The sequence below is a fragment of the Elephantulus edwardii genome, unplaced genomic scaffold (assembly GCF_000299155.1).
Source record: "Elephantulus edwardii isolate Elephantulus edwardi_28Jun2011 unplaced genomic scaffold, EleEdw1.0 scaffold00065, whole genome shotgun sequence".
NCBI classification, from domain to species: Eukaryota; Metazoa; Chordata; class Mammalia; order Macroscelidea; family Macroscelididae; genus Elephantulus; species Elephantulus edwardii.
In genome coordinates this window covers 15,380,880-15,392,336 of record NW_006399815.1, presented here as the reverse complement: position 1 = coordinate 15,392,336, position 11,457 = coordinate 15,380,880, and the positions used below count along the sequence as shown (strand labels likewise).

Below are 11,457 nucleotides of genomic sequence, written 5' to 3'. Positions count from 1 at the left end.
AACAATGTGGAACAAAACTCAAAATCATAGAAATGGCCAGACTTGCCAGCGACTGGTGGAACCTCTAAGACCATGACTCTTAATCACTCTATGCTCCTGGAACAGAACTCATCTGTATGGCTCAACTTTTAAACAAACAGAGGTCAGTGAGTTGGCCATATTAACTGTTACTGTTGTGGTTTGTGCCATTGAGTCAGAATTAACCCATAGCAGATCCAAGACCCTCCAGTGAGTTTTCAGAGGCAGAAAATTACACAGGAGGAGAGTGCCCATCTTTTGCGAGCAAACTTCACTCAACACACCATTATAATATAGGGATTTTTTTAATGTTCAGCCTCATTTAATGCCTTAAGAGAGAGCTTAGAGGTTTTTAAGAGAATGAAAACTTTATTTCCTTATTTCACACAAAGCTGGCAGAGTTGGTGGCTTTTTGGTTATTCGTCAAAGAGATCAAATCTCATATCCTCGTCCTACTCCTCCGACTCTTCCTTTGCTTCCCCCTTGGCTGGGTCCGCGGCAGCAGGAATAGCGGTAGTGGTGGACGGCCACAGGGGCAGCAGTCCCAAATGCAGATGGATCAGCCAGGAAGGCCTTGACCTTTTCAGCCAGTGGGAAAGTGATGTCTCCACAGACAAAGCCAGGACCTGCTTGTACCCATTGATGATGGAATGTGGTATTGAGGCCACAGTTGGGTAACCAATCTGCAGACATAGCTGGCAACATTGCAAACACCCTCCAGGAAGTGGGTATGCAGAGTCTCCTCTGTGATGTCAAGCACTCCAGGACTGTAGATGCTGCCATTGTCAAACACATGCTGGATGATGAGTCCGAAGGAGGAGTTCAGCATGTTCAGTAGGGTGGCCTCTCTTGCTTCTGCCTTGTCTTCAGTCTTAATCAGCTGCACATCACTCAGGATTTCAGTGGTGCCTCTGGATACTTTGGTGGTGATGCCCAAAGCCTGGAAGAAGGAGGTCTTCTCTGGGCCCAGACCAGTGTTCTGGGCCAGCACAGTAATCTCACATGGAGCAACAGCGCCAGCATCGGCAGCCGCCGGCACCTTGTTGGCCAGCAGCATGTCCCTGATCTCAGTGAGATCTGCTTTGGTGTTGTAACTATCTACAAGGATATCTTTAGATTATAATATTATTCTGAATATTGCACAAAAATTTAATAGTCACTTTGGTATCAACGTGTCTGACAGTATCACCCAGTGTGATTCACACTGTGTAAACCATAGCACCTGCTGAATGAGGCCCCTGCCTATGCAAACATGTAGGTACATGCTGTAGAACAAGCATGGAGATGGACACACACACACACACACACACACACACACACACTTAGGAAAAGTTTACAGAGACACATGTTAACTACAGAGGTAATAATTGAATTTGTCTTTTTAGTACATAAAAATAGAAATTCTTGCGAGTTTTATTTTTAAAGTAGAATCTGGGCCAACATGATTAAGAGAACATTTTACTTTATCTTCCATTCTAATGAGCATTCTTGATCAAAGGAAATTTTAGAGGAGAAGTCGTATAACAAGAACTTGGCATATTTTGAATGCTTTCTCCTCAGACTATCCTGGGTTAGAACCATTTGGCTATCAGATTGTATTAAGGCTTCATTAATCTCTTCTCTCCTGCTGCTTGCCTTCTGACCATTTCACTGCTAATTAGCCCTGAGAGCAGGTGGGGTGAAAGAAGCTGTTGCTCTTTATTCATTCCCTTTCAGTTTTGGTTTATATGGATGGGCTGGGGGTGGGGGGAAAGTGTAGCTTGTCACTACTGTTCTCTCTGTGCAGGAATTCCAAGATGCATGATAATCTTAAAATGTCAAGTTACTAGGGAAGCATCTTTACTGAACAATCTTTTGATTGAATTCATTTTCACAACTCATTTGATTTCTTACTAAGAGTAAGGCCCTTGGTTATGTGCTAAAGATAGAAGAGTAAACAAGATGTGCCCATCTCTGCCACTCTAGAGTTACGGACTAGTTAGAAAGGCAGACAATAAATAAGCAATTACAAATGTGAGGAATGCCAGGATGAAAGTGGGTTCTGTTGTTATTGCTGTTAGTGCCAATGAGTCGACAATGACCTATAGCAACACTATGAACAACAGATATATACCTTGTTGTATCTCATGCCATCCTCATCATCTCCTCTACACTTGGGCCTATTGTCTCTGAGTCAGTCCATCCTGTTGAGGGTTAACCTCTCTTTCTCTGATCTTCCAACTTACCAAGGATGATGTTTTTGTCTAAAAATTGACACTCTCCTAACAACATGCCCAAACTATTTGAGACCAACTTTCACCATCCTTGCATGTTTGAAGCACCCTGGTGGCACTTTTTCTAAGATGGTGACACTTTTCCCAAGACATTTGTTTGTTCTTTTGATAGTTCATCGGATATTGAATACTCTTCTCAAAGACATTCATTCTTGTATCAACTGTATTCATTGTGCAACTTTTAAATGCATAGCAAGTAACTGAAGAAAACCAATAAATGGATAAGGATCATCCTAGCCTTTATTCTCACCAGTAACTCCTTAGAACTTTGGAGAGGTCATTGACAGCCAATTATACCAATATGATACATCTTTTGGTTTCTTGACTGCTGGTATCAAGGATATTGTTCCAAGTAAGATTAAATCATTGACAATTTAAATTCTTGTTTCCATGTATCATGATGTTACCTCTTGGCCCAACGGGAAGAATTTTTGTTTTCTTGATGCCAATATGTAATCTATATTGAAGGTTGTAGTCTTTGACCTTTTGTAGCAAGAGCTTCAAGTCTTTGTCACTTTCAGTCTTCCACCAATCCTGATGCCACATTCTTCTTCATTATATCTATCTTCCCAAGTGATTCCTACAGTGTGCTATTGTTTTTGTGTACAGTTGGAATCGACCCAGAGCTCACCATCTGGCAGATTTTCAGAGGTAGTTAATCAAATGGGAGGAGATTGCCCATCCTTCTCCCGTGGAGGGGCTGATGTATTCGAACTGCATCCCTTTGGAATTGCATCACGGCTTCTTACTACAGCCACTAGAGCTCCCTACAGGGTGCTGTAGGAACAAATAATAGAGAGCTTTGGTGATGTTTGTTTTCTGAGAAAATCCTTGTGAGGAGATGGTGCTGAAGGAGAGACTTGACAAGCAGAAGTTAGCCAGTCTGTTGTATTGTGGTGGCCTGTGTGTTTCTATGATGCTTATGGAATTTGAAGTACCAGTAGAGTCAGTATAGTTGACAGTTTTCAGTGAACCTCTAGACTAACAAATCTGTCTTGGAATTAAAAATGCTGCCAGAGTGCTCCTTAGAAACAAAACTAATTGGCGAGCTCTGGTGGCCTAGTGGCAAGAAGCTGCAACTGCAAGTTCAGAGGTGCACAGTTCAAATCCACCAGATGCTCTGCTTGAGAAGGAGAAACAATGTCCTCCTGTACCAGTCAGATCTGATTTGATGGTACACACAAAAAATAATGAAATAAAAAAAATTAAAAAAACAGAAACAAAACTCATAAGGTTTTGTCTCATACACTTTAAGCATGTTGTCAAGAGGAGATAGGCCTTAGATGGGTACATTATGCTTAGAAAGGTGGATGGTTTGAAATGAGATGAGTTGCCGATGGGCTTGAGCATGGTAGAGATTGTGAAACTGGTGTCGGATTGGGCAGGGCTTCCATCTGTTGTACACAGGGTCTCTATGAGTTAGAGTCAACTTCATGGCACCTAATAACAACAGGAAGAAAGGACTGCTCTGTTTCTAAATGTCAGACAATGAAAACCTTAGAGTTCACAAAGAGATATTATCCAATCTAAATAAACTCCTACCTTAAAAGGTAGCACATAAAAAGCTGCAATAATAGACTCAAATAATAGCAAGTATTCATGGAAATGGCACAGAATCAGGTTAACATTCATTCAGTTACAGGTATGGTAGACACCAGTTGGACTAGATTCAGTGACAACTAACAACGACAACATGCAAGGCAATGATAGCTGGATGAACATTTGGGACAGTGGAAACAGCTTCTGTCATGGGAGTATAAAACTATCTGAAAAAATTAATAAGAGATCAGTCGGAAAGTAGAGAAAGAAATCATTCACAGTTGGAACGAGTCAGGTCTCTATTACCTCTGGAAAGATGTGCATCTTGTAGTTAAAACTCCTGACTTCATTTCTAGTGGAGACAAAAAGCTTAAACGTGGCAAAAAATTCAGTGACTTTAGCAATCCTAGTTTCTAATAAGCATTTTGAAAAGAATGAAATCCAGGTCCAGAGCAGCCATGATTTATTCATGAGAACACCATCAACTTACATGACCTAATAAGAAATATTTGGTTTTTACAACTCTTGGTGTTTATGAGGGAAAAGCACGAAGGTATATGAAAAGCACTTCTTGCAAGACCAGATATCATTAAGAAATATGTGTGCAGTGACCCCTTTTTTTTAAAGACACAGGTATGAATACTCAAAGACGTTCACAAAGCAGTAAGTCTTTGGTTTTCCCCCTTCCATTTTCCCCATAACCTTTAGGTTTTTGAGCAAAGAGAAAGATGAGCACACATGGATAATTGGAATAATGGTTAAAATAATGACCTGCCTCTTAAAATAAAAGCTAGAATTTTTCATTTGTTACCTAACACCTCACATCAAGTTAATTAAAAAAGCCCACTACTCATCAGACTTGCTAATGATGAATCCTCTAGGTATATTCCCTTAATCCTCTCTGAGAGAATGGCAGAATGACAGTGTTTTAAAGATCCTTAGGAACATTATTCCATTATATGGATTACAAAAATGAAGTCTGATGTTTACTGGCACAACCAACATATAAGTTTTCATCATGCTGTTGAGTTATGCTTTTCCTAGTGAAACCTCTAGCAATTTTACAGCTAGCTCATAGAAAATGATAAACATATACATACTCTTGCATTTGGGTTTCAAATCAATGACTTATAGCTACTAGACATCCTTTTGAAAATAAGAGGTAATAAGAAGAATAAGAGGAATAAGAGAAAATATGAGGGGAAAATAAAAAGTATTTGTAATTCTTCATGTTTCAAGATTACTTGATGGCCTAGTTCAGGATTCACAAACTGATATTGTTACAGGCACCCTGGATTTTGAGGGTACTTGTCAAGTCTAATCAAGAATGAGGAGAGGACACACTTCTCCTCAGGCATATAGGGTTTATTAGGAAGATAAAGACTCATGACGGGGAAGTGGAGCAGGCCTCAGCAAGATGCTTTGCCTCTGCAGGACTATTCTCCCTGAAGGAACAAATTGGGAAGATTTGATTCTCTCCTTAATACTAATAAACTTTTACATTATTTACCAATTTTCTGAGGAGAGGTGAGATTTTCTGTGAATAGTTTAGACATGGTTATAGAAATAATGTCCATGTGCCATCAGGCCTTCAAGAGGGATTCTGTCGCAAAGGCTTCTGGACTAGTTGGCATTATATATTATGGCATGTTGCATATTTACCATTACTTACTACATCAAATTCAAATTCCAAGTAACCTATGTGTTCATCACCTTTGTCAGGAGAGATCATCTCTAGGTCATAATTATAACTTTTGCATGTGCCCTGGGGCCAGTTTGAATTGGCTCAGCCTAAGGACAGTTTAAGAGAAAGTTAATGATTGCAAACTACAGGGATTAAGATAATTAGGACAATTATAAGATATTAGGAGGGCTTGAACCCTGGTGACATAATACATGCGGAGTTTTGCTGCTAACCCAAGGGCATAAAATAGTATGTTTGCAGTGGTTTGAATCCACCAGTGGACCAATAGGCAACATTTTCTTCATCTATCATGATGTTGCCTATAATCGACTATTGGACCAATCCCCACAGTCTCCTCTTGTTAGGATTTACAGCATCATAATAAATTCAGTGACAAGGAAAGGATGAATGGAAGAGACTGTTACACATCCATATTTTATTATCATAAATGCCTTTTGTTTGCTCCTCATAGTCTTTATAGATTTAGAAGCTTTTTCTCTTAGTAAATCAAAGAGAGGTTGTCTAGTGACTCTAGTGACTGTCATTTGGCTTTTTAAGATGTCATTTGCTTTTCTTTTCATCTTCTGCCTCAGATTTACTCTCTCAAGCCTATGCTGAAGTGTGTGAGATGAAGCTTTATCGTCTTTGCCTCCAAGAAATACTCTGGTTGCACTTTCTCCAAGACATATTTGTCTGTCCTTTGGCAATCCATGGAATATTTAGGGCTCTTCTTCAGCACCACAGTTCAAAGGGATCAATTCTTCTTCTGCCATCCTTGTTTACTGTTCAGCTCTCAGATGCAGAGCAAGTGGCTGAAAAGACCAAGAGCTGAAGTGGGTACACCATAGTCCTCAAACTTACATTAAAGCTCCATAATAATTTTGAGATATCCTGGCTGCAGATTTTCCCAGTGCAGTATGTCTCCTGATTTCCTGCCTGGTGGTACCAAATATATTGATTGTAGATCCAAGGAAGATGAAATCAATGACAACTTCAATTTTTCCTCCATCTATCATGATGTTGTCTATTGGTCCAATGGTAAGAACTATATTTGAAAGTAGTGAGATGGCTTGGTTAATTTTATAGGTGTAAATATTTAAACTAAGATTTGACAGATGTTTTATTTAGTGTTTCTTTAGTGTTACAATTGCAAACATTTCAAAATCTATTATCATTCCAATCTATATACAAAGTTGGAGGTAGACTCATCAACAATGTGCATTATGAAGATGACACAACCCTACTGCTGAAACTGAGGAAGACCTGAAGCACTTGCTGCAGAAGGTCAAGGACTACAGCCTTCAATATGGATTGACGCTCAACATCAAGAAAGTAGAGATTCTCACCAGTGGGCCAATTGGCAACATCATGATAGATAATGAAGAGATTCAGATTGTTAACAGCTTTGGTTTGCTTGGCTCCACAATCAACACTCTTGGTATCAGCAGCTAGGAAATTAAGGGATGACTTGCACTGGGAGAGTCTGCTATCAAAGACTTCTCCAAAGTACTGAAGAGCAATAATGTCAGTCTGGAGAGTAAGGCGTGTCTAATACAGGCTATGGCCTTTGTAATTATTTGCTGTGCATTGGAAAGCTGAAGAGTGACTAAGGATGATAGTAGGAGTATTGATGCCTTTGATCTGTGGGGCTGAAGAAAAGTATTGAATATACCATGGACTGCTAGGAGAACAAACATGTTTGTCCTGGAGAGGGTGAATCCAGGCTGCTCCTTGGAGGTAAGGATTCTGAAGTTTCATCTGATATACTTTGGCCATGTTGAAAGATAGGATCAGTCCTTGGAGAGGGATGTCATGCTTGGGAGGGTGGAGGGACAGCACAGGAGAGGAAGACCCTCAATGTGGTGGATTGATTCAGCGACTGGAGTAATGGAGGTATGTGTGTCAGAGACAAGATTGGCATAGGGTATAGCAGGGTTTAGGGTTTTGTACATAAGATCACTATGGGTCGCAAGTGACTTAACAGCACACGACAACAAAACAACAACATCAATAAAGCTATTTACTCTTTGTCAAAATTACGGAATCATTCTTTCAACTCCCTTTCTTCACTTACTTTGTAAAGTGAAGAAGATCTCTGACAGGAGTGTTATTTTTAAGCCAATCCTCAGCACATCCCTTTCTCCTAATTCGTAATGTTAATGAGATCAGCTTCTTCCACTGCTGGCAAATTCTGAGCATGAAATCAGCTTTTCTAAGCATATTAGAAGTGCCCAGCAGGCTTGTTTCATTGGCATTAAGTCAGTGCCAAACTCTGGGATGAGAGAAATCATGAGGTCATCACCACTGTTACTTTTTACTTAACACAAATTTTAGAAGAGTATGTGTTTGCTTTCATTCAATTGGGTGGCAGCTGAATGGTTGTCTCTTGGTGATGTCTCACCATTCAGAGTATATTTAAGGCCCAAGAATAAGAACAAGAACAGGGCAGATGTCAGGGTTGGTCAGCAACAACCATGCCTTATCTGAATATTTTCCATTGAAAATTTTTTTAGAATCTGAACATTTTCCCCCTAAAATTTTTCAGAAGATTGTGATTTAAACCAGAATTAGTGTCTTTAGATATGAATCTTAATGCAAATTTTATGTGTAGAGAAATCCATGTATTATGGTGGTTGTTGCTAGGTGCCATCGAGGATAACTCATAGCAGCCCTAAGAACAACAGATCTGAAATCTGTCCTATCCTTCGCCATCCTCACCGACTCTGAAACTCATTGAGCTCATTTTTTTCAGTTACTGTGTCACTCCATCTTATTGAGGGTCTTCCTCTCTTCCTCTGGTCTTCCCCTTTCCCAAGAATAATGTCCATCTCTAATGAATAACCTCTCCTAGTAATCATGGAGCATTCTGACTGTACCTTCTCGAAGGACTATCTGGGTTTTTGGTAGTCCATGGGATATTCAGTATTCTTCTCCAACATTACAACTAGAGGACATGTATTCTCCCATCATTATTCTTCACTGCCAAGGTCTCAGGTGCTTAGCAAGTGATGAAAATGACCATGACCTGAATCAGGCACACTTTAGAGTGACATCATTCCTCCCCAGTAATTTGGAGAAATCCCTGAAAATGGAATTCCTACTGTAATGTATCTTCTGATCTTCTGACAACTAGTACAAAGAGTGTTTGGTGACTCTTGATGCAGGAAGACTAAATGATTGACAACTTCAGTATTTTCTCCATCTTTCTTGATGTTATCAGTACAGTGATAAGAATTTTTATTTTCTTGATGTTGAGATACAATTAATCTTGAAGGCTGTAGTCTTTGATCTTCTGCAGCCAGCATTAACAAGTCTTCATTTCAACTACATAACTCAGGTTGTTGATGAGTCTTCTTCCTATCCTGATGTCACACTTTTCTTGGTAGACTCCAGAAAAAATTATTTGCTCAGAATACAGATTGAATAGTTATGGACAAAGGATGCAACCCTGATGTATAAGTTTCAAGATTTTAAACATTACTCTATACCCTGACCCTGTTAAGACAATAACTTCTTGGTCTAGGAATAGGTTTTATATGAGCATAACCAAGTGTTATGTTATGCTGTATGTTGTGTTATGTTAGTATACTTTGATGACTAATATATTACTTTAATAATTATTGAGCGACACCAATTTAAAGGAAATGAATTTTGTTATGCAATAATTACTCTCCTATCCATCAGATGATACTTTTATTCTGGTGGCTTCTTACTCCATTATACCATGAAACCTCTAAAACTGAGGCATTTGGCATAATAAAATGATGGAAGGTCTGAATCAAAATTTCATTTTGTTACAACCTCCAGATTCTACATTTTAAAAAATGAACTTGACCTTGACTTCTTTCCCTTTATGTTCACACTGCCTTGAGTCTTTAGGTGAGTGAGACCAGAAGAACCTGATTCATTGATCAGTCATCTTGTTTAATAAGCCTGACTCTTGTCCCATACCACTGTTAAGTGACTAAATTTGGGGGTCAAGAATGAAGGTTAGTCACTCTTGATGAATGGGAGTGGGAGTGAGGAACTTGGTTGTAGGAGAATGAGTTTACATAGCTGTATCGGAAGAATGTGATTGAAGGTGGAGTTGCTCATGATCGGTCCACCTTGAGATCATACATGATCACCATGCTCTCTCTTACTCTATCCTTATTATAAAAGCATGTCTCTCCCCCTATACTTTTGAACACTAAGTAGATGACTTTCTGCCTTTTTTCTCCAGTGCAAGAATTGCATTACACTCAAAAAAGTCACTACTTTATGGAATGAGCATTCTTAATCTTTGATGGTGTCCACACTGTGAAACTTTAAATCTTGTATCCTAACATTGTTAAGCCTATTATCGATTACAAGGGTCATAAATAGAATTCAGACAAAAATTCATGACATGCTTATGTTTATTGGTTCTCTAGTTTCCATTTTTATATATAACCCCAGACCCTCCCTTCAAACCATAACTCTGTTGTCTGCCGACAACTCTGATCCTGTTCTATTTTATGCAGCTATTTGCTCTAGGCATGGTGCTGTTTGCACGGGTGTTGTGGCAGTTTTCAGACACGAAGGACTACTCTGCCTCCAGAGGCCAGGCAAGCCAGGCTTGGCCTAGGGTTTAAGGAAGCAGAGGGCTTTAAGCACAAAAGGGCTCTCGGGCCTGTCTTTCATTGTTTTTGTTTAGACATTCCTCTAGGTCGGATAGCCCTCATGTAGAAGTTGCCATACAGCGGTCACTTGTGGTTGCTGTGAGGCTGAACACTGTGACACTGATGTGTCAAATGCGTTAATGGTTGGCTACCCAATGCGGACAGATAGTGGGGTGGAGCTCCCTGATTAAAACAAGCTTGGAAGGAGGAGAGGCATTCACTTCCATAATAGTTTGCCTCCAGAAACCCTATGAACCTGGAGAGAGGATGAAAGTCACCCAAGCGTCGAGGACTCTTTCATAGGGTCACTATGAGTCCCCCGCGACTCAATGGCACTTAGCAACAATTGCTCTAGGAACATATAAACTCACCCCTGCCAAATGTATCCTGATTCATAATAACTCTTCACTCATTAAAATAATTTCAGAGAAACAAAACCAACTTAGAAAAGATCCTTAAAACTTAGAAAAGATCTAAACAAAGACCTTACAGAAAAAAAATTGTTGGTACAAATAATTAGGCCAGTATGTTGTCTATATATTTGCTCAGTAATTCTTAGACATTCCAAGTCTTTTCTATCAGCATCTCTTGGTTCTTTTTGGAGTAAAAGGTTTTGGCTATTGTTAAATAATTCCCCACTCACAGCAGAACAAGTGGAATGTTTAGCAGGGAGGTGGAAGTAAAAGATGAAAAGAGAAAGCATTCCAAAACTCTACCTGTTCTGAGGAAAAATGCTGACAACTCTCATCCCCTTAGATTTTATGTCTCTATGTGCTTTGGTTGGGTAGGAACAAGCAAGAGACAGAGGGAGCCACTGCCGCCAGAAGCAGTGTGGGTCCAAGCCGAGACCAGGCACCACAGAAGACCTCCACAATAGCTTCTGACATGCCTCCAGGTAACAAGCCCCAAGGCGGAGCCTAAACTGGTTGGGCCTGAGGGCCTGTGGCCCTCAGGCCAAGAAGAAAAACACAATCTATACAGGAGTTCTACAGGACACATCACCTTCCCTTCGGAGACAGTACAAGTAAACTTAAGAGACACTGGACACAGGGAAAAGAGAAAAAATATCTCTGACAAGCTGTCAAGTCATGGGTCGGACAATGGGACATTAATTCTGAAGGCATTTGGTAGAAGTGAAGTGGTATCCTGCAGGAGGGTGGAGCTGGGAAATAAGTGGGTCAAGGCACTGGGCTAAGGGCAGAGACTACACTGTAACTAATGGTCAACTCCAAAATGAGGGATTTATCTTTCACTACTCCACAAATTGCTGTCTGTCAGATACTCCTCTAAGTCTAAACATTCA

General features: G+C 39.9%; 1 pseudogene; it reads right to left on the bottom strand.

The window, feature by feature from the left end:
- Positions 1 to 434: 434 nt before the first annotated feature.
- Positions 435 to 5,562, bottom strand: LOC102863242 (annotated as a pseudogene).
- Between the last annotated feature and the right edge of the window lie 5,895 nt (positions 5,563 to 11,457).